Source organism: Orbicella faveolata, unplaced genomic scaffold, assembly GCF_042242905.1.
Source record: "Orbicella faveolata isolate gen_17 unplaced genomic scaffold, um_ofav_v1 contig_34, whole genome shotgun sequence".
NCBI classification, from domain to species: Eukaryota; Metazoa; Cnidaria; class Anthozoa; order Scleractinia; family Merulinidae; genus Orbicella; species Orbicella faveolata.
The window spans coordinates 25061637-25088745 of NW_028301563.1; the positions used below are offsets into that span (position 1 = coordinate 25061637).

The 27109-nt window shown below is 38.8% G+C and overlaps 2 long non-coding RNA genes across 2 annotated transcripts; both read right to left on the minus strand.

Annotated features, from left to right (window-relative positions):
* Positions 1-9696: 9696 nt before the first annotated feature.
* On the minus strand, positions 9697-12249 carry LOC149105423 (uncharacterized). The gene is made up of 2 exons (XR_016201607.1): positions 11464-12249; positions 9697-11162 (listed from the first exon to the last, which is right to left on the minus strand). It is a non-coding gene; the product is annotated as an uncharacterized LOC149105423 (long non-coding RNA).
* Positions 12250-13164: 915 nt separating this feature from the next.
* On the minus strand, positions 13165-16949 carry LOC149105424 (uncharacterized). Its single transcript, XR_016210105.1, has 3 exons — positions 16826-16949; positions 14565-14649; positions 13165-14173 (listed from the first exon to the last, which is right to left on the minus strand). It is a non-coding gene; the product is annotated as an uncharacterized LOC149105424 (long non-coding RNA).
* Between the last annotated feature and the right edge of the window lie 10160 nt (positions 16950-27109).

Below are 27109 nucleotides of genomic sequence, written 5' to 3' on the forward strand. Positions count from 1 at the left end.
TGTTTGTTTAATTTTTCATGCTGCTCTTGACAGATATCGCAATAACTTTATAAGGAAGTGAACATGTTTGATTTGTATTAACAAGCGCATCTTAAAACTATTAAGATTACAACTTTAACAAGTAAATAATAAATGTCTGACACTTTTTTTGACGCTTTCAACGACACAGGCAAATATTGAACTTCCTCAAGATATATGATTGTAAAGTTTTACAGTAATCAAATGAGATGGAATGTCTTCAAATATGGCCGGGATAGGAAATTGAACGGTAAATTTGGAAAGAAAATCTTAAGCCATATAACAGAAATTTCAGATTAGAAAAATAAAAGAGTGAAACAAATGCAACTAAGCCTTTATTTATAAATAAGCCCTTCAAGTCTTTACAACGAGAGTTTCCTTCTCCTAAATTCAGACCATCTATCAAACATCAACCGAACGTGATTTAATAAGATACCCTGCGCCGATTGTGATTGGTGTTATGTAAGCAAAACTGGCCGGTGTGTTGAAACTCGTAAGAAAGAACATATCAGGAAGTTCAAAACATGTACTAATGGTCAAACATTGCGAAACATGCGTGGTCATTCGACCATTGCATAGATTTTGATAATTCTAGTGTCGTCGACAAAGGCTTTTTTCGCATTAGAAAAACTTTTGAGGCTTGGCACACCTCTGCTACGAAGCATGCTGGCAATAATTCTAAGCCGATTCCAAACCAGAATAGTATTCTTTTGTAAACAATAGTCACCTAATTTACACATTTTTACTTTTCTCTTGTTCTTCTTCTTATTTTTATCTCGCCTTTTCTTGCATATATTCTATCATTCTGCATTCCATTTTTATCCGTCGAAGGCTGTAGATTGAAGGCCGAAAGGTCATGTTCTTTTCAAAAAATTTTAGCTAGCGAACATTTTTATCGTAATTTTGATTTCGTTAAAGTTGTTTCAAAAACGCTCGACCGAGCAAAAGTCTTAACTTTCACATTCCATTGTGGCAAGAAGAATGAAGCTTCCGAGAAGAGGATGATAGACCGGCTAGAAGTCAGTGAAACTAAACCTTTGCACCTCTTTACCCGTGACCCGCGCTGATTAGACAGTCTCGATATCAACGGTCCACCGCAGGCAGCGTGAACTTTTACCATTATTATTTCCTGAATTTCTAGTTTTAGTTTGTTTAAGTATTTAATTATTCTTTCAATTCATTTTAAAATTTTATTTTATTTTGAATTTTTCTTTGCATATTTACTATTTTTTTTTTACTATTTTTAACACTCCGCACCCCGCACTCCGCGTTTTTGGAACAGCCTTCAGATAACGCCTTGTCATAAAAATACACAGGTCATCACTTTTTTGAAATTAAAGTGCGTCATGTAGTCTAGCGTCTTTAAATGTTTTTGTTCTTGAGAAGCAAACACATAAATCGATAATTTCTTGTTGTTTCTTTGAAGTGCGTAGACAGAAAGTAATTAGATTAACAAATCATCTGCACTTTCTGTAAAAAATCATGAAGATAATTCAAAAAAGAAACAAAATAAATTGAGGGAAAATGTTCAACAATAAGGGACCGTTCATTTTTTATGAGGGAGGTGGGGCTGGTGGGATTTGGGAAGCACCATTTAAAAATCACATGACCCCCCCTCAGCTTACCAATTTTTTCACATGGCCGCCCCCCTTATAGCGGTTATTTTTTGGGATGCCCCCCCCCCCAAAAAAAAAAATTGAACAAACAATATTTAGATTTCAACTTTTTAATATTTCTCTATTATCCCCCTACTTCACGTTATTGTGCTCACTATGAAGACAATATTTACAATCCCTATACTACAGAGAGCTGTTGTTTAAAAAACAAATCAAAAGAAAGAGAAGTCAATTTCGGATCTCCTAGGTATGGCTCGCCCTGAGCGTGTGGCATTTGGCCTCTCATTGGCATCTTCCTCATCTGAATTGATGAATGCAAGAATGACGTCACTTGAGTCATCTTCTCCCCCAGAGTCAATGGCATCACTGTCATACTCATCATTGTCACTTTCATCCGTTTCACTGCTGTCAGCACTTGCCCTGTTGTCATTTTGTGTCAATGTCCTGGCATTTCTCAGTGTTGGTTGGCCTGCTCTGAGAGGACTCTTCTGCTGCAAGCATGAATGTCTTACAATTGCCTTTACTTTCTCACTGTTGCTGCTTTTCAAATGCTGCTTCAGCCCGAGGTGATTGAAGTACTTGTTTAGTTCTGGAACACGTAGCGTTTTAAGCTTGGTTAGATCTTCGCACAACTCAGTCCAAGGATAATCCTCATATGATTTATCTTTTGCGTCCCTACTTAACTTTGCCTTTTCTTCTGCTCTCTTCTTCCTTTTAAATTCCAGCACTTCAAGATGCTGAAGATAATCCACCACAAACTTTGATTTGACAATAAACTTATCTGCAAATAGAGCAACGCTCTCTGGGTGAGATAAAACCAGCCTGCCACTTCCATGCTCTTTCTTCGTTTGGACCCTTGGCTGCCAGTCATCTGGATCACGCCCTTCTTTTGGGGTCTTCTGGTAGGAGAGGTAGTGGTATTCCGGTAGGCAGGAATGGTCAGGAACTGGTTTAAGAAAAAGAAGCAATCTCTCTAAGTGCGGATGGTTGTTCAGAAAGGGCGAATGAGTTTTTCATGCCAGGGTACCAGTTGAAGCCCAGTGATGGAAGAAAATTGAACTTCGCCATCAAAGAGCACAGAGCAATGGTGGAAAAGTTGAATGTCATATTGAAAGATGTAAAGGAACACGATTCCACACTCTTTCAGTCCAATGGGCTTGCTTTAAAGCAGGGCGAAGAATTTGCCCACAGTTTTAATGTAAAACCGATCAAATGTATAGAAGCTATGTTGACGAAGGTCACGCAAGACATGGAAGCACTAGAAAATAAGAAGAGCAATTATAACAGCATATTCAAGGGCATACTCAAACAGCACATCAACAAAAGGAGAAGGAAAAAAGAAAACCGCAGAAAGTCAAATGAAAAAAAAAAAAGGAAGCGGACTGAAAACAACGTCCAACGAGTTTATGGAATCTGTGTTGGGAACCCGCTAGGAAATGATCTTCCACAATTCCTTGTGTACCCTCCTAGAGCAGCCGTCCCGGAAGAGTGTATTAAAGTTGAGGATGTTGCCACGTCGTTATTTAGAAGAGATGGGCCATACGTCGCACAGCTCTTGGAAGGGAATTATTTCACCAATGCTGCAAGAAGCAGAATCACCACCAACCCTGAGCAGGAAGTCAGAGATTATGTTTACACCTTCATGTACCCTGAAGAGTACACTCTGACGGAAAGCATTGCTGCTTCTTGCAGCATTGGTGAAAGAGACTCCCATAGCAGCACAAGCGGCGACGAAGAACTCGACGACAGCGAAGATGAAGATGAGTGCCAGTGAAAGTTGCATTCGAAAATAACAGTGTTAAATACTTTGCTTCAGTATCTACAAATGCTTTTTGTCGCCAAACGTTTTTTTAAAGCAGAAGGAAAGTTTGTAATAAATTTGTATCCTGCCTTCTATGTTTATTCTATAGCAATTTTTTTGATATTCAGACATTATGCCATTTTAAAGTTTTACTAAAATATTTCACGTGACCCCCCCTTTTTCCCTTATTTTTTTTGGGATGGCCCCCCCTCGAAAGCCATTTTTTTTCGCATGGCCCCCCCCAAATCCCACCAGCCCCCCCCCCCTACCTTATAAAAAATGAACGGTCCCTAAGCTGGCGAAATTTCAGTCCATCGGTTGAGGGACTGCAAATTTGGAAATTAAAAGGTGGGCCTATCTTCGCGAAATTTTCGATCGGAATAAAAGCGAAAAGTTTTGTTTGGTTGTTTTTTGGTGGCGTCATCCTTGTAAAGCATTCTAACGCCTTAACGTCAATGTTAATTCATACCAGAAAGGGATCACCTTGCTCTAACAATAGGTGATTGGCAGGTAACGTGCGGCAGGACGAGCTCATGGCGGCAATTGTCTTTTCAGTTTACCTCATCTTCCGATCGTGGTTGGTAAATTCAAAATTATTGCTCCATGTCTAAAAACACCATCAAATCTCGTGTTACTAAACATAGTTTTCTTTCGCGTCACTAATTTTCATGGAGATGCTGGTTTATGCGAGTGAAATATGTCGAAAGTAAAGACAAAGTTTTGAGCACATTCCTAAAAACGGAACCACAGGCGAGAGCTCTGAGAGAAAGACAGTACAGCGAAGTCACTTTTAAGTTAAACAGCGTAATTTCATTAGTTAAGAAAAAGTTTCACTAAAGCCAGTTATGTATTTCATTGACGCTTACTGAACAATTAAATGGTATTATTATATTTGTGATCATTTTTTGTTACAGTTGTGATCTTTACTACATTTGTGAGCAATTGTTATTAGACTTGTGATCTTTGTTACATTTGAGGCCGATTGTTAATACTCTTGTGACCTTTGTTACATTTGGGGCCGATTGTTATTACTCTTGTGACCTTTGTTATGTTTGTGACTAGTTATTACATTTGTGCCTTCAACAGGGCTTGAGTAGAAAGTGCTCCTAATCCGTCTGTAATTGCTTACCAAACAGAGGTTTGCATAGGGTGGCTACCCTTACAGCAGCCTGCCATTACATTTTTGCCTTCGACACCCCGCCTCGTCCCGCCCTTAGAGGCCAACGAACATTGTGGCGAAACCAGATTACTAGCGGTCTCCGCTTTGATACCTTAATAAATATGATATAGAAGACGGATAGGAAGAGCTGCCGGACCTTTAAGAACGCTAATGAGAATTAAAAAAAAAAAGGAAAAAACATCACGTTTACGTAGAACCTGCGACGCCCAACTCTTTAACTCTATTGGCATCTTCACAAAATTGTTTCGGGGTGGAATAAATAAAGCAGTGCTGTCAGAGTTTATATATCATCCAAGGGAACAGTGTTCCACTTTTAACCCAAAACATTCACCTTAAAGATTGTCCTCACATTTTGAGGTTACATCCTCCACTTTTAATCTGCTTGGATGACCTTTTCGACCAGTGTTACACAGGCTGAAACAATATTAGATTTACTAGTTTTAAAATACGCAAAAAAATGTTGATTTCAATTAAAGGAAATGTTACATTGTAACAAAACAACGCATCTGTTATTGGGTGAGATTTCCGAACTAATAAGAAACTACACGTAAGGTGAAAATATCTTAATGTAACATATAAAAAGTAAATTAACTACCAAAAATAGGTCAATTGGGAGGAAATAATTTGAATATTGCCTCATTTTACTTACCGGATTCTATTGGAACGGAAGCTTGAAACTCCTGATATATTTCTTCCGACACCTGTTTGTTTACCCGACGAGGATTTTTTTAATTTTTTCGCTTCACCACTGTAAGATGGGTGACAACACTGGACTTGAACTTCTGGTAATGTGTTGTTAATTCGTATCTGTGCTTTAGACATACGGTAATCCTTTCCCTGTCTTCCTCTGATAGTGAATGCAATCCGGCGCGATGAGAATAAAATCAGCCTCGTTAATCTGTGTCCCGAAGCCTTGACTTCGACTGACACCCAGATTAGTTAAATAATCTGTTAAATGCTTTCTGCATAGTTTTAGAGGAATAACATAAAGCTCATTTGGTGCGTATGGTGTTGGACCGCAGACACTGTCAACAGCAGAAAATGAGCAGCTCATTTTGCGTTTTACATTACGCTCAGGAGGAAGGGGGTGACTCTATTGTTTTCCGGTATTGATTCGTGACCGACTCGTCGCAGCCATTGTGACGTCACATAGCAACGAGTGAGCGCTTGGAGTGGCCTATTCAGATTACGCCATTGAAGAAGGACGACAGAGGTTAACAAAGACAAAAAAAGAGGCCTAATATCGCTTTTGTTCGCTAACTAAGTGTAGGTGTCTCCAGTTTGTTGTTGCTTTTGTCTGTGTGCATAATCTGTTTTAGCTTTATGCGCGCGTAGTCGTGTATTCTTCTTGATATTTGTTACGGGTAAGTGGCGGGACCGCCATCTTGAAAACTGGACCAGAAAAATCAACGTAAAACGTTCGCGTTTTCTCTCTTAAAAGTCCTACCAATAGTCTTGTTAATAGGAGGTTTTATGCATTTATAATATGGGTTTAATCTGCGTGTCTCCCTGTGTCGATTGAACCGGCCGTTTCTCTCATCAATCCATTTGAGTGTTGTTTATTTCTTGATTTCCACTAAAATTTCCCTGCGATATGATCGGTTTATATCTGTTTTGGAGCACCTCTGTTAGTAGCTATCAGGCCTTTGAATTCAATTCTTGGTGTTTCGACTTTATTGGCCTTTTGTGTTGTAATTGTGTCCGCTGTACGGTGGAATTTGTTGGCTGTAATCGTAGAGCAGTTTTCTTTTCTTTTCTTTTCTTTTTTTTTTTTGTTCTTCTTTTTGTGTTGGCTTTTGTTGTGAAGGTTTGTTGGCCTTGTTTTCCTATCTATTTTTTTCCTTCTCGGAACAGATAATGTCCACGAAAAACATAGAAATATGCCATTTTTTGGCACCAAATGAAGGCTACTTTTCATAAAACCTGCATTACCAAATAAAACATTGATTGATTGAATCCGTTTTCCCTCAGGCACTGGAAGTCCATAAGCTTCATTCTCCTTCAGTGTGCTTAGCAGCTAAAAATCATCATCATCATCATCATCATCGTCGAATATTAACCCAGGATAACCCTTCAGTACAAAGTACTGTTATCAACAGGGTCCTGCTACACTCTCATTCTGACCATATCTGGCCATACAAACCCTGCCTGTTCCATTTTTAGTGGTTTTATTTGTAGTTAGTGTTATAGCAGTCAGGGCTGAAAACCTTGATATTGGCCTTAGAGAATTCCCCCTAGTTTGCTTTGTTTTGTGTCTTCATTGGTCGATGTTCAGTTATCCTTGTATAAAAATGGTTGAATTTCACCACCTTAGCTTTCTCTTCACTATGGCATTAAAGTGAAAAGGTTGGTTCGAAAAGTCACATTCTTTTTTTCCTTCCCACTAAAGTGTAACTATCTTAAATTTGAGATCTCCAATTATTAAGAGTCACTGACCGGAAATATCGAGAATGGCAGGCCATGTTCGAAAACTTTAAAATCCTTAAACTTTGTCTGAAGAACGCTTTTAGGCAGCTACTTTCGAAAATATTATTCCGATTTTCTTACAATTTAAAGTATTCGAGAAATTCGCAAAAAACGAAAATACAGCTTTTTGCCTCATTAAATATGCAAAAAATACCCAGAAAATTGACGAAGTTCTCGGTATTCGCATTTAGACAATTTACAAAACTAGAACACGGGGTAAACTTAGCATAAGAGTTTTACCTTTCTTCTATCTAGCAATAGCAAGTTTTAAATTTTTCAAGCATTTTGAAGGGTTTCGTCGACCGTCGAAGAATTACCTTTTCAAGTCCCTATGAAAACGGCAAAATTTGCGTAGTTTTACGGGCTTAAAACGCATCTTGGTATGTCCGATATGGAACTTAAACAAGTACTGTGCAAAAGAGTGTCGTTTCTACTATAATAATATGGAAAAACATTTCTGGGCAATTAGGGGTCACACAGGTAAAATGCAAAAGTTTGCGACAGTCTCTTCTCAAATTTGCATAATGCGGTATGTTCGAAGAACTCTATTGTTGAGCACTCTATTCTGTTTATGTTCCATTTGTGGGCCATGCTTTGTGGGAAATATACAAAACGAGAGTTGATCCATGTTGTTATTACAATATCGTTTCATTATTTCACGCAAGGTACATAAAACTATAGAAAAAGCCCAAAATATAAGTTCAACACGCCACATGTACTACGTGACCGTCGTCACGTAATATATATTTTCAGTTAGCTCCAATTAATTGGAATTCCTAGATTATTGAGGTTTAGACACTTGCTTATAATAGAGACATATAGGGTTTTGTCTTTCCCGACTACACACACTCGATTAGTCTGCAAATATTCGAAAAGAGACTAGTCTTTTAAGGTATTTTTTAACCATATATGTCTCGATTTTGATCTTGATGGAAAACGAATTTAATAAAAGCACTAAATGAAACGAAGAGGTTTTGTTAACGTGATCCAGCTAGACCAAGGAAACAGGTTTTCTCGAAAAATAGCGTTAGACTGTTTGAAAACTATGCTGCGATCTGACCTCGGTTGGAATTCGGCCTAGTCCTATTTCTTCATGTGTACCTCATACTAAAACAAAATAAAATGTCATCGTAGCAAAAGGTGGGGGGCGCTTAATTCGGCACGTGAATGGCAAGAGCACGCCGTTCGAAGCCAAGTCGCGCTGCTGCCGTGCGGAACGGCATTAGGCCTGCCGTGCTACAAGTAGTCGCGCCGACTTCAATTTAGCCTGCCGAACTGAATGCATGCATGGTTTCAAACGTAGTGCTACTTCCGCGCTTGAGTCGAAGTTCTCGGTGTTCGCATTGAAACCAATTTACAAGACTAGAATACCGGATAAACTAAGCATATATGAAAGCTTTACATTACATTAAATTTTAAGGGGTTCCGTCGACTGTCGAAGAATTCAAGCTCCTATGGCAACGGCAAAAATTGCGTAATTTTACGGGCTTAAAACGCGTCTTAGTTTTCCCAACATCGAGTCGAAATAAATACTTTGACGGAACTTTTGGTCTTCTTCAATCAGTATTTGAAAAAAAAAAACCAATCTGGGCAGTAAGAACGCGCGCCAGCAAACACAAACGTCTTCGAGGCTAGGTGAACTTATTTGCCTAATTGACGAAAATTGAAAAGTCTCTTTATAGAATGACTACTCGATATATTTCTAACGATGTTTTTTTTTTTTTTGTCGTTGTTGGTGTCTTCAATTACTTAGCCTTCATAGTCTCCACATGATAAAGAAAGAGGGAAAATCGATGGTTAAACTGACAACCGTTTACATAACGCATTATCCCCTCTCATATTTTGGCTCAATCCCCTAAACGGTACCGCAAAACCTCTCGCGGTGGACCTTTTGAGGATTAATCCCTAAAATGTACGACAAGCACCCCCGTTATTTTTATATGGGTCTTTCCCCCTCCCCCGGGGGGGAGGGGGTATGACTAAAAGTTGCATGCCGTGTAGCGCGACTTGGGTTCGGCGTGCTCTTACCATGTCGAACTGAATTCATAGTCAGCCTGCTGCATTAGCTGCCGTTGCTAATATTTGTAGCATTTGAAATGGCCTTAAGCAAAGCAAGGGTCTTCCGATCTTCTGCGCACCTGATTAAATTCGACGTTTGGAATCACCGCTGTTCTCTTGTCATTGCCACTGCCGGGACAAATTTATTTGAGGTCGGCACGACAGAAGCACGACGTTTGGGCTTAGCCGAATTCCAACAGAGGTCAGCTCGCGGGATAGTTTTCAAACAGTCTTACTCTATTTTTCAAGAAAGCTTGCTTTCTTGGTCTAGCTGGATCACGTTAATAAAACCTCTTCGTTTCGTTTAGTGCATCTAATTAATTCGTTTTCCATCAAGATCAAAATCAAGACACATGCTAAAATTTACTTTAAAAGACTAGTCTCCTTTCGAATATTTGCAGGCTAATCGGGTGTATATAAACGGGAAAGACAAACCCTGATATGTTTCTATTATAAGCAAGTGTCTAAACCTCAATAATCTAGTGAGTAATCCCAATTGGAGCTAACAGAAAGTATAATATATAGATTTAGGCCAGCCTAAAAGCGGAGCTCCTCAGTTATTTTTCGGAATGTTGTTACTAATGAAAATAATCCAACATGTATGAGGTAAATTGCGAATGATTTAATAGTTTCAGCCGGAACTAGTATTACATCAGCAGATCGAGGTGTAAGATGGTGTGATTATGAAATATAGAGCCACGATTTCAAGGATTTCTGGGAAGCTACCAAAAATCTTGATCACATAACAGAACTGTCTTCTGTGCTTTTTGGTGGCATTTCTTGTTCTTTCCTACCTTATTCAGAAAGACAAGGCATTGTTATTAATCATTATATTCTTCCTTAGTTAACATGGGGACTCCCACACAAAAGAAGTTTACACATTTTTGTTGTTGTGGGGACTGATTGAAATGCAGTGGTTACAATATACTCAGTCCCTGAATCTCTACCAAATGAAATCTCACAAGAATACCAAAACAGTATACATATGTGAAAAGTTGGAAAGTTTTGTTTTCTAACTTGTCCCCAAAGATACATTTAGCCATCTTCACTATTGTACGGAGTCTCCTCTTGCTGGAAGGGTTTGCAATAAGCAAAATCACCCTCGCATGAATGGTAATTACGATATTTTTTTTTTTTTTGCTGATCATTTCATAGGCTTCTAATAATAATTTTATTATTCAATTTCAATGTGATTTGTTCTTTTTCTCGACTGGCATTGTGGAGTACAAGAGCTGCTATTGGGTTCCATTGATTAATTTTGCTATGATTAAATTATACCAAGAACTATCAGTAAGCTAAGAGGAAGTTATATTATGTACATGTATTTTGTCTGCACTACACAACCAAATGCACTCAAAGGTTATGAGGCATAGGTACATTTGTCAGAAGAGTCCAGCATATCCAAGATATGTTTTGATTGACACATCACTTAAGATAATTTACAGCCAAATGGATAAAAAATACATCAATATCCTACATGCACCAAAGCCAGACATGGGGTTATAAGGCAATCGTTTAAACAACAGATTGAAATAATTTATAAATTAGAGAACACTATTTCTACAACAGAATGGAACAAACTAACCTTATCGGACATTGCGAATGGCAAGGCTGTCTGTAGAATGTCACAAATTTCTCAACCCTTTCTTTCTACAAAAATGCTAATCCTGCAACTTTGCTTAAGACCCAGTTCTCCATTTCGTGTTGGCAAAATATCAATTTATGCCATGTCCAATGCAGATTATCACAAAATTGATTTAAAAGCTCAATAAATATCATTTTAAAGCCAAAAAGCCAATTATTTAAATAAACCATGAGTAAATTATCTCTAAGAAAAACTGATTAAATTAACAGGCACTTAAAAGTAATTAGTTAATATGTGTTTCTTAATAATGTAATGCAGTGTATCTGTCACAATGTTGCAGCTATGATATTACTACAAACAGGATGGGTTGCAGAACTGAACCTCCAAGTCAGTTTATTCAATGAACTTGGTGCAGAATTTATAATCCCATCAAGTTGTCTGTAAATACAGAGAAACCAAACAAAGCATTACAATCATAAGTAATGAATTACTGAACTCTTTTACATGTACTGTATGAACAGTGTATGTTCCATTAACATTGGGGATCTCTCAGAAGCTGCATCCATGATAAATTAATTTGTCCCCAGATGCATTTGTTTATAGAACTTTTCACAAATTAATATCTCTGTCATAACAGTGACCTCTGTATTCTCCAACAATTAGCACACAAGAAAAATATACTATACACAATAAAAATCAATGCCTATAAGCAATCATAAGGACCTTAAATTTATATTACCTCAGAAATATCTCACCAGGCCATGGTTGCTTTGAAAATCTTTGATGTTTTAATACTGGCTCCCCATCTGTAACCTGTTCATATATTGACTGACAGGAACAGGCATGTAATTCCTTTCTTTGATATACAGTGTACTTCATTGTTAGCTGTTTACTGAGTGTTAGTAGTGAATCAAATGCTAGGGGTTGGTACTCCAACTTTCACTGTGGCAGGCTCTGCCCTAGGATACAAAGCAAACTTACATAACTGTTATGAACTTCGCCACTTGCTTTCGAGAGCAAATGCAATTTGCTTCAAACAGGCAACTGGAACATTGAGGGTTACAACAATGTGCACAGTCCCAATCACAGGGTCATCCAGGCTGTTTGGTTGTACATATAACGTACTGTACAACTGTATATGAGTTCAGCTTCCAGAAGAAAATCAGAGTTTGTCAGGATAAATACTGATGTTCTTGCTTACTCAATGAATGAATGTGCAGTTCCAGAAGATATTCACACCCAACACCCATTCATGGCCAGTCTTTAGAAATTCCAAATTAAAGTATCAGGAATCAAGAGCTCTAATAGAGAAAAAACCTCCATGTGGGGTATGAATCTTTTCTTGAAGAAAACAATGTCTGAGAAATCATTAATTACAAAATAATGTTTAAGAAACATCTTACCTTGCAGAGAATTTTGTAATCTACACTGTCTGGCCAGTTCATATACATGTATTTGACAAGTTGACACTGGGCATGTTTGTAAATTTGTGCACTTCAACATCACATTAATATGTAGTAGCACTGGCCAACTAAAAACAGCATAATTTAGTCAATTAATATACACTGTACATTGTTAGGTTGAAATATTGGTGTAGATTGTTGCACATCAACAGATACAGAAACCATTTGCCCCTGAATCATAACGAGTGAAAAATCGTGCATGAGACATTTACATGTACATGTAACAGCCCTCCACCTCAGAACCATCACAGATATGATATGATATTTTTAAACTCTCTGAAATTTCAGATTATTCAAGATTTAAACATATGTACATACATCATCTGGGGCAACCCTAAAACATTGAATTTGGAAACCGAAATCCGGAATCCAGAATCCGGAATCCAGAATCCGGAACCAAAAACCAGAATCTGGAATCCAGATATTATGAATGATGATAGAAATAATTCACTTCAGCAATGTCTAATAAATAAATATGAGCAAAAATCATTTTGTTGTTATTTATTTTCTTGGCTTTACTTCAGCCACAGACTGTAATTGCTAAAAAATTATTGACTACTTCTGAACAACCCTTAGCTATATATCTGGCCCCGTTGTTCAAAAGCTGCATAAAGCTATCCATTGGGTACATCACTATCCAGTCAGGGTTACTGATTTTTTGGGTGGATAGAGTTACTCATAGCCTGCGAGCAGGCTCTAGTATCTGTCTCTATTGTCTGAGCAGGCTAAATAGGTGTCTAATGTTTCTCTGCATTGGCATGTCACCAAGAGCCTTCATGCGGCTTTGCCACTCACACCCCCAGCCCAAACACGAGAGCCTGCTCATAGGCTAAGTTACCCATCTTTTGTTCAAGCTGGCCCTGGTGAGAGCCCAGTTCTTGTCTAGATCAAATTGCTCTGAGAAGACTGGTGAGCAGCACATTAACAACAAGCTATTATAGGCTATTGCAGTGAGTTTCTGGCAGTCTTTTAGCATCTTTGAACAGCATGTGGTCTGATCTGTCAGCAAGTGAGAAGCAGACGGAAGTAAGTGTGCAACATTTCTACAAATTGTTTTAATATGATGGCCGCCAAGAATATGAAATGCTGATTTGTCACAGTATCAGTGTGGAAATTGTGTTAACCTGGAATTGGTCTCGTATCTGTTGGAAAAATCAAATTTCAATTTTAGACCAGACGGGTTAGCCCTTGGACTTCGAAATTGGGGGGCGTGACCGTCAATGTACAGGGGGCTGCCACTGATGGATATCCTGTTCTCTATGACATTTTCTATCTTGTTCAGTATGTACTAGACATAAAGGATAAATTTATACTTCCGGTAAATTGAAGATCACGTATTAAACAAAATGGCAATTACCAGCAAGCTTATTTTAGACACTCTCGAGGTGCTTGGAATAAAATTAAGACGCACTTTACTGAGATTCTCATAATCATAGCCCTCACTAAAAATAACGGTTGCACGATTTCAACAGACGGGGAATTTTTGTTTCAAAAAAGGTTAAGTTTGAGGTCCTTTTTACTTGGCAGCTTACTTTTTACAGTCGAAAAGCTAAGCAAAACAATTTTCGCGTATTTGAAGAACTTATTTTCTTTGATTTGCGGATTCCGGTTTCCAGTTTCTGGATTCCGGTTTTTGGTTCCAGATTCCGGATTCCGGTTTCTGGGTTTTAGGGTTGCCCCATATTTAACATATTGTTTGCTTCACATTCATTTTACACATGGCTGTTATCCAGCATAGGCAGACTTATAAGTTTTCCTTCAAAAATATATTGCAACAACTATTGCATCTTTCGTTACCTATTCTTGTGATGAAATGACACAAAATTCAAGAACAAGAAGTCATAAGCATAAAACTAACTTACGTGGTAGTGCTTACAGTTCCTCTTACTGTCTGCATATGCCGTCCATAAACTGATGCTGCCTGGACAATGTACTCATTATTTTTCTGATCACACCTTTTAAAACGTCACTGTTATATAATTTGTCCTGAAAAAGCAATACATGAAATGTTATGCCTTTGGCACTCACCAAATACCTTTACATGATGTATAATGTACACCATATCAACATTCACAATTCTCTTTACTTTCATTGTAACTCTTTTGTGTCATTTTCCCTCACTTGAAGACAGGACTTCCACATTAGGTTATAATTTGCCTCTGGAATCTCTATGAATTCACAGGGAGTGATAACAATTAAATCATGACTAATTTTAGCAAAGGAGGCGTTCAAATGTCAGATTTTAATGCTAAGTTTATACAGTAACTTTACATTACTCTTCGTACATATATATAACCTCTCAATTATTGCACCTATAGACAGAAGGTGTGCTGGGGGAAGAAATGTTCTAAACTCTCTGAACTTTTCCCCCTTTAACCTGTAATAGGATGACTATTATGAACTACAGTTTGTAACCAACACCAACATCAGGTTATGTATACACATGTATATTTTGTTGTCGTCTGTAGTCATAAAAAAATAAAAATTTAAAATCCTCCATAAAGTTCATACTCAATAGCACTGCTACATGTAGCGCTGTTACTGGAAATCAATTTAAGTGAAACTGTTGAAACAGCTTTGCCAAAATTTTTCCTAGCAGTTAAGGCAGGATAACAGAATATACATGTAGCACACAGCAAAGGCTAGAGATACACACATGTTAGTTATCAGTTAGGATTTGGTGAGCTTCTGTGCTGTAGGTATGGTGGAAAATAATAGATTATCAGAAATGAAGGTTCCTGAGACATTTTGACAGCACTGAGAGGAATTAATATATAAATTCACAAAAGAAGAAGTTCTTGCCCTGTACAGTTCTCTGTAATAAAAATATCATTTACATATGAGTCATTTATTATATGTGGTTTGTGTTTAAAGCCGATATAATGCACACTCTGATTGGCCAATTCCAGTGCATTATTTACATTTACATGGTATACCTCGGTAAAACCATAAAACATTGCATGCGACTAAAATAAAAGATATAAAAAAATAAAAAATAAAAAGAAATGCCTAATTCATAACAATTTAAAATACTCAACACTAAAACGAATGTAATTCTTTACTTGAAAATTATTCTCCCGTAATGCCCATGGTCTAATTACAGGCATGCTAAAAAGTCCTAACACAAAGTAAAAGGAAATTAAGAAAACTATTGCTTTTTTCCGGAAAATTGTAGCGACTGAAGACAGCGATGGAACACTCTGAGAGTGCATTCTATCAACCTGATGAGATAAAATTTAAGGAGAATAGAGAATTCACGAAGTTATATCACAAACAAATTGGTACAGGACAGGAGAAAGGAAACTGTACAGCCAGGAAGAAACTGAAACTTTCTTCGACCAGCAAAAAAGTATGCATGCACAACAAAGAAAACAGTCAGTGACATTCATTTAATAAGTTAGTTAATAAAAAATTAGTGTGAAGAAGAGAGCAAAGAGAGAGAGAGTGGAGATAGGAGAGCGCTCTCTCCAACTAAATTGTGTATATATGTATGTAAAAGTTATTCTTATTACTGATAAACGGTCAGGGCAAGAACTTCTATTACACTGTTCAATTTACCGAGTTAATTAGTACTATCTCACTTTTTTGGAACATTTCCATATTAAGTGTAAATACCGCATTGGGGAATAACCTCTTATTAACAAAATAGGGTCCATGTATCCCCAACCAAAAGCAATGGCACAAATAACATGAAATAGCCAATCAAAATCAAAGCAGGGCTTTATTTGCAGATAGGATTGCCATGCATAATCGTCTACTCGACATTTTGGACTATATAAGCATTTCACCAAACCGAACTAATTGGACAGACAACAAAATAAAACGAGGAAATCTACATTATAAACACAAGATGCATATCACTACATCTGAGCTCGAGTATCAACAGCAAATCCCTTTTCAATGAACGGTGACCGAATAAAAGAGAGGATAAAGAAAATTCGTTTAAGCTTGCGGTGTTAAAGTTGAAAAATTATTCACGCTTAAATTTGAATATTACTGAGAGTCTGTATTTTTGCCGACGGCTTAATTTAGCTATGCAGTCATTTTATTGGCAGTAGCTTTACCAGTCTTCACCTAATTTAACCTCGGAATTCACAAAAGCATTTCGCCAAACCGAATAAATTGAACTAACAAAACGAGGAAATCTCCATACTTTGTAATCACAATATGCAAATATTCACATAGGAACAAAAGTAAATTTAGCAAATCCTGTTCGCTTCGGCTTAAAATGGTTTGTAGACCTTTCTTGGTTCAGTTTTCAACAACAGAAGAACAAATTTTAGCAGTCTACGAAGCGGCAGTGCTTAAACTAAATCAGAGAAAACTTCAAAACTCGCCCGGCCGTGTTTACAAGTACGATTTTGGTTAAGCTTATTTTTAGATGTGAGGTTATAAGCTTAAATTGACGACGAAAATCGATAGAAAACATAATTTGTTTACAACTTACAGCAACCTCCAAAGCGACCCACGTGTTATTGTTTAGAGACGAGCGAAATTAAAACGATGCAATTTTTAAAATCTCTTACAGCATGGCTTCAAATAAGGAAGACTTTTAATGGATTCCAATTGAAAATAAGCTTATATCGCTGAGGAAACTTGTTAATTTTCATACCAAACGCAACAACAAAAGTCACTTACCGCAAGTTGGCAATTCAGTTCGGCCAGTGTAACTCTTCCAGGCAGAAACTTGCAGCAAAAGTTGTGAAGACTAAACTGAAGTTATATTTTCGATAGATCAACGAATCGACCACTTCTTTCCGCTACGTTCACTGTTTTGCAATTTCTCTAAAACACTCGGGTACGTTTGATTTCTCTTGTTCATGACCTGACCAAATCAGGTGACTTTTCAATTTTCTTGCACGGCTGCACAGCATCACGTTCGCGCGAATTTTGAACTTGGCCATGGGGAGTTCGGCAGTCTTCTGAATCAATTTGTCGGGTACTTTCGCCTCCTTTCTATAGCCCTCGTTAGCTTTGGTTCACGGCATTGTTCGGTATTATTTCACCTCCTTTCTCTAGCCCTTGACTAGCTATAATTCACGGCATTGTTCAGTACTGTTTCGCCTCCTTCCCCAGCGCTGGCCCGCTCAGTCTTTTTCGCGATCTTCTCCGCTACTTCTTTGCCTGTTAATTCTTGCTTTCTGTCTTTTGCTTCAGCGCAACCCTGTCTTAAAAATATTAAATCAACCTCCGCTATCGTTTTTCTTTAAAAATCCCGCCAAGAAAAATGGCATTCTCCCGCTACCAACTGAGGGTGCATGTCTCTGTCAACCTATCAGCTGGAGTATGGCCGCCATCTTGCGCGACTCCGTCGTCGTCGTCGTCGTCGTCGTCGCCGTCGTGCGTACGCGCCCACGAGCAATACCGCTAGCCATGATAACCATGAGAAAATCCATTCATGGGTTTCCTTTTCTTCCCTATATGGGTATGGGGCTCCGCCGGAGCTCCGCTATAATACGTAACACCAGTCACGCAATACGTGTAGCGTGTTTAGTCTATGCAGTACATACATACATACATACATACATACATACATACATACATACATACAACCTTTATTTATACACGATAAAAGACGTCAAAGCTAACAAGTTTGTGGGGTCGTGTACTAATAAGATACATAAAATAACTACAATTAATAGATAAATAATTAATACAGTTAATAAAAAAAATTAATACAAGAATTAAGTAATTCTTATAAAAAATATAATTTTGATAACAACGAATGAGATCAATAGTTAAAGATAAATAAAATTCTCCGATCTTTTGTTAATTATTTGTGGGGCTAAAACATTAAAATTAAATTCCTTAAAAGTGTTACAATTAACAACATTTTTCAAAAAAGATTTCAGGTCTGTGCTCTCTAGTATCGATCTATTAGTTCGCCCTATAGCGTTCCAGAGGACAGCCCCTCTATAGGAAATGGAGTTTTAAACGTATTTGGAGACAAAACTCGGTACTATCAGCCCATGCTTCTGTCGTGAAGAAGGTCTGTCGCCGTGGATAATCAACTCTTCAGCCAAAGTGCTAGGGAGCATGCCATGATAACCCTTGAAAAAAAGTTTAATTAAAGAACGTTTATACATATATGTTAAAGTGTTCCACTTAACGGTAGCTAAAACGTCAACTGTTGGCATGTCCGGTGGAAAGCCAAAAATAATTCTAGCAGCACGGCAATGTTGTCTTTCCAATGTTTTAAATAACTCTGTCTGATTAACCCCGCCCCAGACGGGCATCGCGTACGTAATGGATGGCTGGATAACCTTTACGTAAAGTGACTCGCACACATGACTGGGTAGAAACTTGGATTTCTTCAGGAGGCTCAATTTGTTTGCAAAGTTTTTAATGACTTCTTTCAGGTGAGGTATCCAGCTCAGGTTTTTGATCCAAGGTAACACCCAGAAGCCTGGCCGTAGCCTTGTATTCAATGATGGACTTGCCAATATAAATGGCAGGCAGCGGACCAATAAGCCGAGCTTTGGAGAGTAACATTACCTCGCACTTGCCAGGATGTGGAGTAAGGCGGTTGTTAACACACCAGGTGAAAAGTTCTTCCAGGGCACAATTTAATGAATTGCAGGCGACGTCTTGCGAGGAGCCTGTACAGAAACCCGTAGTGTCATCAGCGTACATAAAAGTATCTCCAGATTTAATGAATGAAGGTAAATCGTTCGTAAAAAGCGTAAACAAAGTAGGACCCAACACCGAGCCCTGTGGTACTCCGCACCTAACGTACATTTTCGATGATTCTTTTCCATTTATCGTCGTGAACTGCTTTCGATTCGAAAGGTAGCTATCCATCCATGCATAGAGTTCTCCATCAATGCCGAACTGTCCATGTAATTTGTCCAATAAGCGCGAATGTAATACGCTATCAAAGGCTTTCCTGAAGTCTACAAAAGCGACAGCGACTGTGAGGCCGTCATCAACAAACTTCCTCCATTTCTCTGTAAGATGAATGAGAAGTAGCTCAGTGGAGTGAGCCTTCCTATAGGCCCACTGATTAGGAGTTATCAAGTTATTGTTCGTCACATGATTGACAATGGCGGTATTGATTTCAGATTCGAGCAGCTTGCTTGGAACCGACAAAATAGAGACCGGACGATAATTTCCTGGATCGGTGCTGTCATCCTTTTTGAAAATCGGGGACACCCTTGCAAGTTTCCAACCCTCGTACGCAGTTCCGTGGTGGATGCTCCATCGGAAAAGGCTCGTGAGGTGAGGGCTCACTGCATGACTGGCTAATTTCAAAAGTTTTGGAGAAATACCGTCAGGACCGGTAGCCTTATTGGATTTAAGATGCTTTATTTGTCGCAGAACGCCAACTTCAGAGAGATTGACCTCAGAAAGTGATGGTACGATTTTCGTCTGTGTCACCAAATCAGAAGACAGCGATCGTGTGATTGAAGGCGGGAGATCAAGCGCCAATTTCTCACCAACCGAGGCAAAATAGGTGTTCCTCAAGCAAGCTTTCTCGTCGTCCTTAACAACAATGTGACCCGACTCAGTTTTTAGTGGACCAACAACAGTTTGCTTCTTCGGTGCAGTGGCTTTTCGCACTAGATTCCAATATGCTCTAGTAGTCTTAATCTCAGTAAACAACTCATTGAAGTACATAGCTTTGGCCTGACGAAGGTCACTGGTAATTTCGTTTCGAATCCTCTTGTACTCGCTCCAATTATGTGGGCATTTAGTGTTCACGGCCAATTTGAATAGTTTGTATCTTACGTTAATCTTAAGACGGATACTGTTTGTAATCCAAGGAAGTGAGGAGCTTCTGACCTTTACATCTTTAAGAGGTGCGTGTTGATCACACACATCAAGGAATAACTTGTTCCACGCCCATAGTTTGTCATCAGGATCGTCAAAAACAGAGGCAACATGAAAGGGCGCGAAGGAAATATCCTGCTGGAAGTTGGCCTCATTAAAATTCTTGTAGTTCCTAGATTTGATTATTTTAGCGGGAGGCCGTTTTTGTGTCAGTCGAATAGAAGCGTGAATTAAGCTGTGATCAGAAATCCCCAAGTGGAAAACACCAGATGAATGGATCAATTCTTTCTTGGATGTCACAATTAGGTCAATTAGCGATTCACAAGTTGGTGTAACACGAGTTGGCGATGTTATTGTATTCTCTAAATTTAAAGCATCAAAAATACTCAACAACTTTGCTGCGTTCTTGTTCCTTGATACAGTGTTCAGAATGTTCAGATCGCAGTTTAAATCTCCTAATAGGAAGATATATGATGATCTGAGCCATGCGCTTTCTAATTGTTTCTGAAATTTATCGAAGAAGTCATTATCATCTGGTGCTCTGTAAATAACAGAAAATAAAGCAGTTACTGATGGGAAATTCCCTTGAATCCAGATAGCCTCAAGGTTCTTATCAGACAGATCTCTTCTGTAAATGACAGTCAGATTTTCCGCGTAGTACAGCACACACCCTCCTCCTTTACGTTTTGGCCTATCCAAGCGGAAAAAGCGAAGACCCTCAATTTCGATATGAAAGTCAGAAACAGAACTGTCGAGATGCGACTCCGTTATTGCGAGAATGTCGAAATTACATAATTCTTGTAGCAAGCGAATCTCATCAATCTTCGATCGAAGGCTCCTAACATTAAGGTGCGCAACTTTAAAATCTTTAACAGATGATTGCCGCAGGCTCATTGCAAACTCCCTCAAACTGTCATCTACAACAGAGGGTTCTGCATAATCATCTGAGAAGCCGATGCACAAATCTCTAGCAACACCTGCGTAAGCCTCCTGCGAATTGATTATCGAAGAACCAGGACTATCATTCGGTTGTTCAAAGACAGAATCACTGAACTTCGGTAAAGAGCAGAAGGAACAGGTCCAAGGGAGATTAAAATTCTTAAGATAGTATTTGAAAGTCGCTTTGCTCATATTGATGCACATTGCATGAAACCACCTTTGACATTCCACACACAAAATGACGTCTTGATTATTTCGCACGTTGCATTGGCATTCTCCGCAAGGATATTTAGCGGTATTTCTCTTCTTCGGTCCAGGATTCGGATGAATATCCCCCGACTTCAAGTGCAGTTGAAACGAGCTTGTAGCTCCCGTGTTGTGAGGCACCCTTAGCAGCGTGAACGTCCTCCGGCGTGTATGCCTCGAAGGAAGTCGAAATGATAAAACTTCTTCCAGGAATTTTAATCTTAATGCTTCACAGCTGCTTCGGCTGGTATGGTTGCTGCGTTGATTTGGTTCCAGAACCACATATAAAACAAGGAGCAATAAGCAAAGAGGAGCCCAAAAGGGTTTAGAAACTGCGGAGCCACACATTACACGTGTCGCCGCCATCACTAACGGGGTTGTCCACGTGACTTTGAAATTATATTTTGGGCTTTTATCTGTAGTTTTATGTACCTTGCGTGAAATATCAAAAACGATGGTGTAATGACGACATGGATCAACTCTCGTTTTGTATATTTCCCACAAAGCAAGGCCCACAAATGAACAAAACTCAACAGTATAGAGTTCTTTGAACATACCGTATTATGCAAATTTGAGAAGAGACTGTCGCGAACTTTTACATTTTACCTGTGTGAACCTTAATTGCCCAGAATTTTTTTCCCACATTATTATAGTAGAAACGACACTCTTTTGCACAGTACTTGTTTTAGTTCCATATCGCACATACCAAGATGTGTTTTAAGCCCGTAAAACTACGCAATTTTTGCCATTTTCATAGGGGCTTGAAAAGGCAATTTTTCGACGGTCGACGGAATCTTTCCAAATACCTGAAAAATTTAAAACTTGCTGTTGTTAGATAGAAGAAAGATAAAGCTCTTATGCTAAGTTTACCCCGTGTTCTAGTTTTGTAAATTGGTTCAATGCGAATACCGAGAACTTCGTCAATTTTCCAGATATTTTTTGCATATTTAATGAGGCAAAAATCTGTATTTTCGTTTTTTGCGAATTTCTCTAATACTTTAAATTGAAAGAAAATCAGAATAACATTTTCGAAAGTAGCTGCCTAAAAGAGTTCTTTAGGCAAAGTTTCAGGATTTTCGAGTTTTCGAACCTCGCCAGCCATTCTCGATATTTCCAGTCAGCGACTCTTAAACTTGCCAATTAATTTTTACTAGCAATCAAGCTGAGGTAAACCTTTACATGACTTTGTGCCCTTAATTAAATATGTTGGGCTGTCATAATCAATGGAAGTTTAACTGGAGGTTTGGAAGGGCCCCTAAGGGGGTGCATAAATGAAGCAGGAACTTGTAAATTTGACAGCGTGATTGAACAATATATGTGAAAAATATGGAGTTCTCATATGCATGTTTTGACAAGACAGGTGTTAAAGAAGAAGGGTGGTGGGGGAGGCATCCAGCCTTTAAAGGGTAAATGTTCATCAGAATCCCTAAGTAATACCTAGTGTGGCATTCTAAAAGGGAGTTTGTGCATTATGACATGACTGTTCCTTCCAGTGGAATTCCCTACAAAAAAAAGAAAGTGTCTTTAATAACCTGTTTTCAGTGGAATGCAACTTTTTACATGAACAAAAGGGAAGTATTAGCTGATTATGACAGTAATAGTATAGCTGCCAAATTACCCGAGTGCAACCTCGTTTTTAATTTATAGAAAATTGCCGCCAATAAAAGTGTGAGAAAACATGACGTCACCTTTACGTCAACAGGTGGCTCAGTCGGCGAAACTGGTGGGTGGCCCGTTTAGGTTAGGTTAAGAGGGCGGAAAATAAATGGATTCAAGATGGCCGCCGCGTAAATCTTATACCCAATACCCTCTCGCTGGGTCTGACGTCACGGCAAAGGGGGATGCCCCCTCAATAGGCTGAGGTCATGGAAAGGGAGATACCCTCTCTGATAAGAATATAAAAAGCTGATATAAGAAGATTCCTGATAGGCTTTTTCTTATAATGCGAGCGATGGAACGATAGGTCGATATTCTTAAAGCAATTGAGCATTTTAATCCTTACCGCAATCACATTCGATCTCTGATAAGAAATATTACAACAGAATTTCTGTGGCCTTGTTATTAGACGCCTTTCCGTAAAACATCATCTAAAGATCACATGAGAATTGTTTTTTCCCTTTTACGTTTTCCTCCACCGAAATTTATATGCTTCGTAAGTGTTTTTCCCTTCCGGGAACAAATCGAAAGATTTCTCAGAAAAAAAAAAACGAAAACAGGGTTAACTTGTGAGTAGAAGACACCGCTGGGGAAGAAGTCGCCTGTCATAAGACAGTCTGGTCTGTCAAGTTCGACACACATGAGGGGACAAATGGCTAGGAAATTGATTTGTTTAAAAAGAAACCTTGTTATGGTTTGAAAACATACTTGGAGGCGTTTATGAATAAAGGCCCTGGTGTTTTATTGTTATTTTAATTTTTTTTTTTCGAAAAACATTGTCGTGTGGTGTGAGTGCGTTCCAAGAAAGGTCTTAAAGTGCCTACCCAATGTCATTTTTCTTGATTTACACCGAAGACAGCGTTGAGGATATATTATGAATATCGAAGTGCAAGAACAGAAATTTTGCCAGTCGTTGGACCAGTTGATCCAAAACATCACCCAGCTGACCATCACGTTGATGTCCAACGTGGTCGAGAGGTCGCCGCAGTTATACATGAAAACCAAGCTTACCTCGTTGAGTTGCATTGTTAGTTTATCTCAAGTAGTGGTGAAGACGCAACAAGCCTGCAAGCCATGGCAGAACCAGCATCTATTCCAGTAGAGATCGCTATTCCTTTGGAAGAATGGATCCACGATCAAGCCCCTCTCCCATCACCACAGACAGTACATAAAGAAAACACCGTGTAGAAAACAAAAAAAAAAAAACAAGGATCCACACATGCCTCTAGAGGCCATTTCGCTCTTGGAAGGAACGTGCTGGAAAGCAGCAGCTGTGCAATTGGAGCCCGACGTCTTGCACTCCTTGGATTCGCTCTATGCCTTCTACCATTGTCAATGGTGGTGTAACAGTCACATGTACCGTGTTTTCAAGGTATACCAGGCTCTCTTCAATGGGATGGCCTTACTAGTGGTGGCTGCTGGTGCGATTACCAGTTCCATATTCGCGAATACCATCTGTCCAAACCCCAAGGCGCGTGAACACGAGTACCTCCTGTTACCAGTGAATCCCTTTTGTTAACTTCATCGAGTGGACGTGTATGATGTTTGACAACGAACACCCAATACACTGAAAAATTTACAAAATGAAGTGTCTCGTTAGACGTTTGGTCGGATCATACAGATCAGAAAGGGGTACAATAAGAGGGACGTCAGTGATGTTGAACAGATAGCGGAAGAAGACGAACACGGTGAGGATAACGAATATGAAGAACTAGAGGACGAATCAGAGGATGAAGAACATGACAAACCAGAGGAGGAAGAAGATGAAGAACCAGAGGGGGAAGAAGATGAGGAAGAAAATCCTTGGGTGGGCATTTAAGATGAAGTCGAGGAGCGAAATAAAGAAACACTTACCTATAATCTGGCTATCTGAAACATGGAATCACACTGCCAGTGATGAATCCACGAATGTTTTCCCTAAACACGCCCCCTTACTCCCGAGCCAGAGGGTGGTTACTTACAAATTTCTTTTTTTCTTTAATTTAGTAGAGAAAAATTCGTTGATAGTTCAGAAAATATTTCTAAGAGTCATAAAAATGGCAACGACCGTTGCGAAACGGACAACTGCTCCGAAGGCTCAGTGAATATTTGCCAATGCTCACTGAGCCTGAGGCGAATAATTGTTTAAGTATAATTTTCAGAGGTAAATATCAAGGAATAAAATAACGGATTAAAACATAACAACATAGACGCAATTGTTTGTTTGCATGCACTTATCCAACCGTAGTTTTAATAATAAACTTGCACGTGCATCGATTCCGAATCAATTTACTTATCGAGTTTGGCAGTAAGACAAACAAACGAAACAATACGAAAAATGAATTCATCCGGTACCTTTGTTTTATCGTTGCTGACTTTATTCACAGTTGTCATCATCGTCTAAAAATGATTAGCTTTTTAAATTTCGGTCAATCGATCTCACCTAGCTGCAGGCGATCACTGAGTTTACGACTCTATAATGCCTTAAATACGAGTTCTCGAAAGGATTTTAAGTTCAAGGGCGCAGCGTTCATTTTGAAAATTCTCCGTTCTTTTAAATATTCTGGACTTGGAATGGTGCCTTCCGAATAAATGAAAAAATTATTCAGAAACTGTACGCTATGTTTACTTGGAAATCTCTCAGTCGTCCAAACGAGGAGGAATATCGAGACTCTGGTCTCTGGGTCTTTTATTTGCCAGAAGTCTATCTTGCATGATCTCCGTCTAACTTCACTACTTCCACTTCGCTGCTGCCTCTGCTTAAGTAATTGACTGACAAATGCACACGTACTTAAATATCACAGCGGTAGCCATGTGGCCACATGGGACGACTTAACTTGAAGGATGTGAAGTACACATGAAATAATTTATATCTGAACTGCGGTTGTAGATGAAAGTGAAGAATGATCATCGGAAAGAAGAAGCCTGGAAAAAAATCGGGACTTCAACGGGATTCGAACCCGTGACCTCCGCGATACCGCGATATCGGTGCGATGCTCTACCAACTGAGCTATGAAGCCACACATTGGGTGCGAGGTCAATTCATTAAGCTCATATCTTCCCGTGAGGAGTGAAATGATGTGAAGTATACATGAAATAATTCTTTCCAATTGCTGAAATTGGAAAATTTAAGCTATTGGAAAGTAATAATAATCAAATCGTTCTAAATTGTCAAAATTGTCTAAATTGTATAAGCCCTATAACACAAGCCTAGATATGGCCTTGTCCCTGATACGTGGCTACCCGTGGGAGGGAGGGTGTAAAGGAATTCGATGCTAAATCAAGTGGTAGATGTTAATGGCAGGGATCTTTTATATGATAACCCGGGTTATTCTCGCATTTTGATTGGTTTTTACCTATGATCTATTAGAGGACAGACGCACGATTGACATCATTAATACAAAGCTTTCCCTCTGTGTTTTAAAATGACGGAAACTTTTAACAATTTAGATAATATTTTACGTGACTGGGTAAAGGATAAGGTACAAAAAAAAAAGTCTTGTAGAGGCATTGAACCGGTACGAGAAGCAGTAACAAAAAAGATCAAACCGTTTCTTTTCTAAGAAATGACTGAAAAAATACTCGAGCAGTCTCAGTCGACAGTCGAGCGAGTCTAAACCAAGTACAAAATGGGTCTTGGTAAGCCGAGAACCACTGCTTTATCTCAAATTTAACAAGCCTGATTAACAAAATATTGATGAGATTAATTTATTTAACAAATTCAACTTTTCTCATTCTCAAATTAACTATTGATACACTAATTGATATCAAGAATAAAACATCGAAACATCACTTCTTGAAATCAGTTTAAATAAACAGATAACCTTGCTTTCCGACATGCGAATGCTCCAGCCCGTTTCAGGGGACAGCAGCAAGCAAAGTATAGCAAACTACAGCTCACGGCCAGCTTTATCACAGTTAAAAGGTGTCTCCGACACTATTTTAAACTCATATGAGAATCACCAACCACAGACGACACAAATTTCCTCCATCACTAACGCTCCTTTCATTCAAAAGTCGAATCGAATAGCCTCCAGCTTAACTGCAACCGCAAGTTTTCCCAGCGTATCGTGAAAAGCTGGACCGGTCACGTGCGTATGATTAGCCAATCAAATTCGAGGATTTAGGATTCTTGCCCGCTCAGATGCTTGAGAAAAAAATAAGTGTTTTTTATCATTTTTCCTCCGAATGAACACTTTGAACTCTTGCATTGTTCTCTGTCCAATATTAAATCAACGCACAAATGAACACCGTTATTCAGCCATCGGAAAACACCTTGAAACACAGCAAGGGAACAACAAAACAGAGACTGGCCACCTTTTCAAAGTTCTG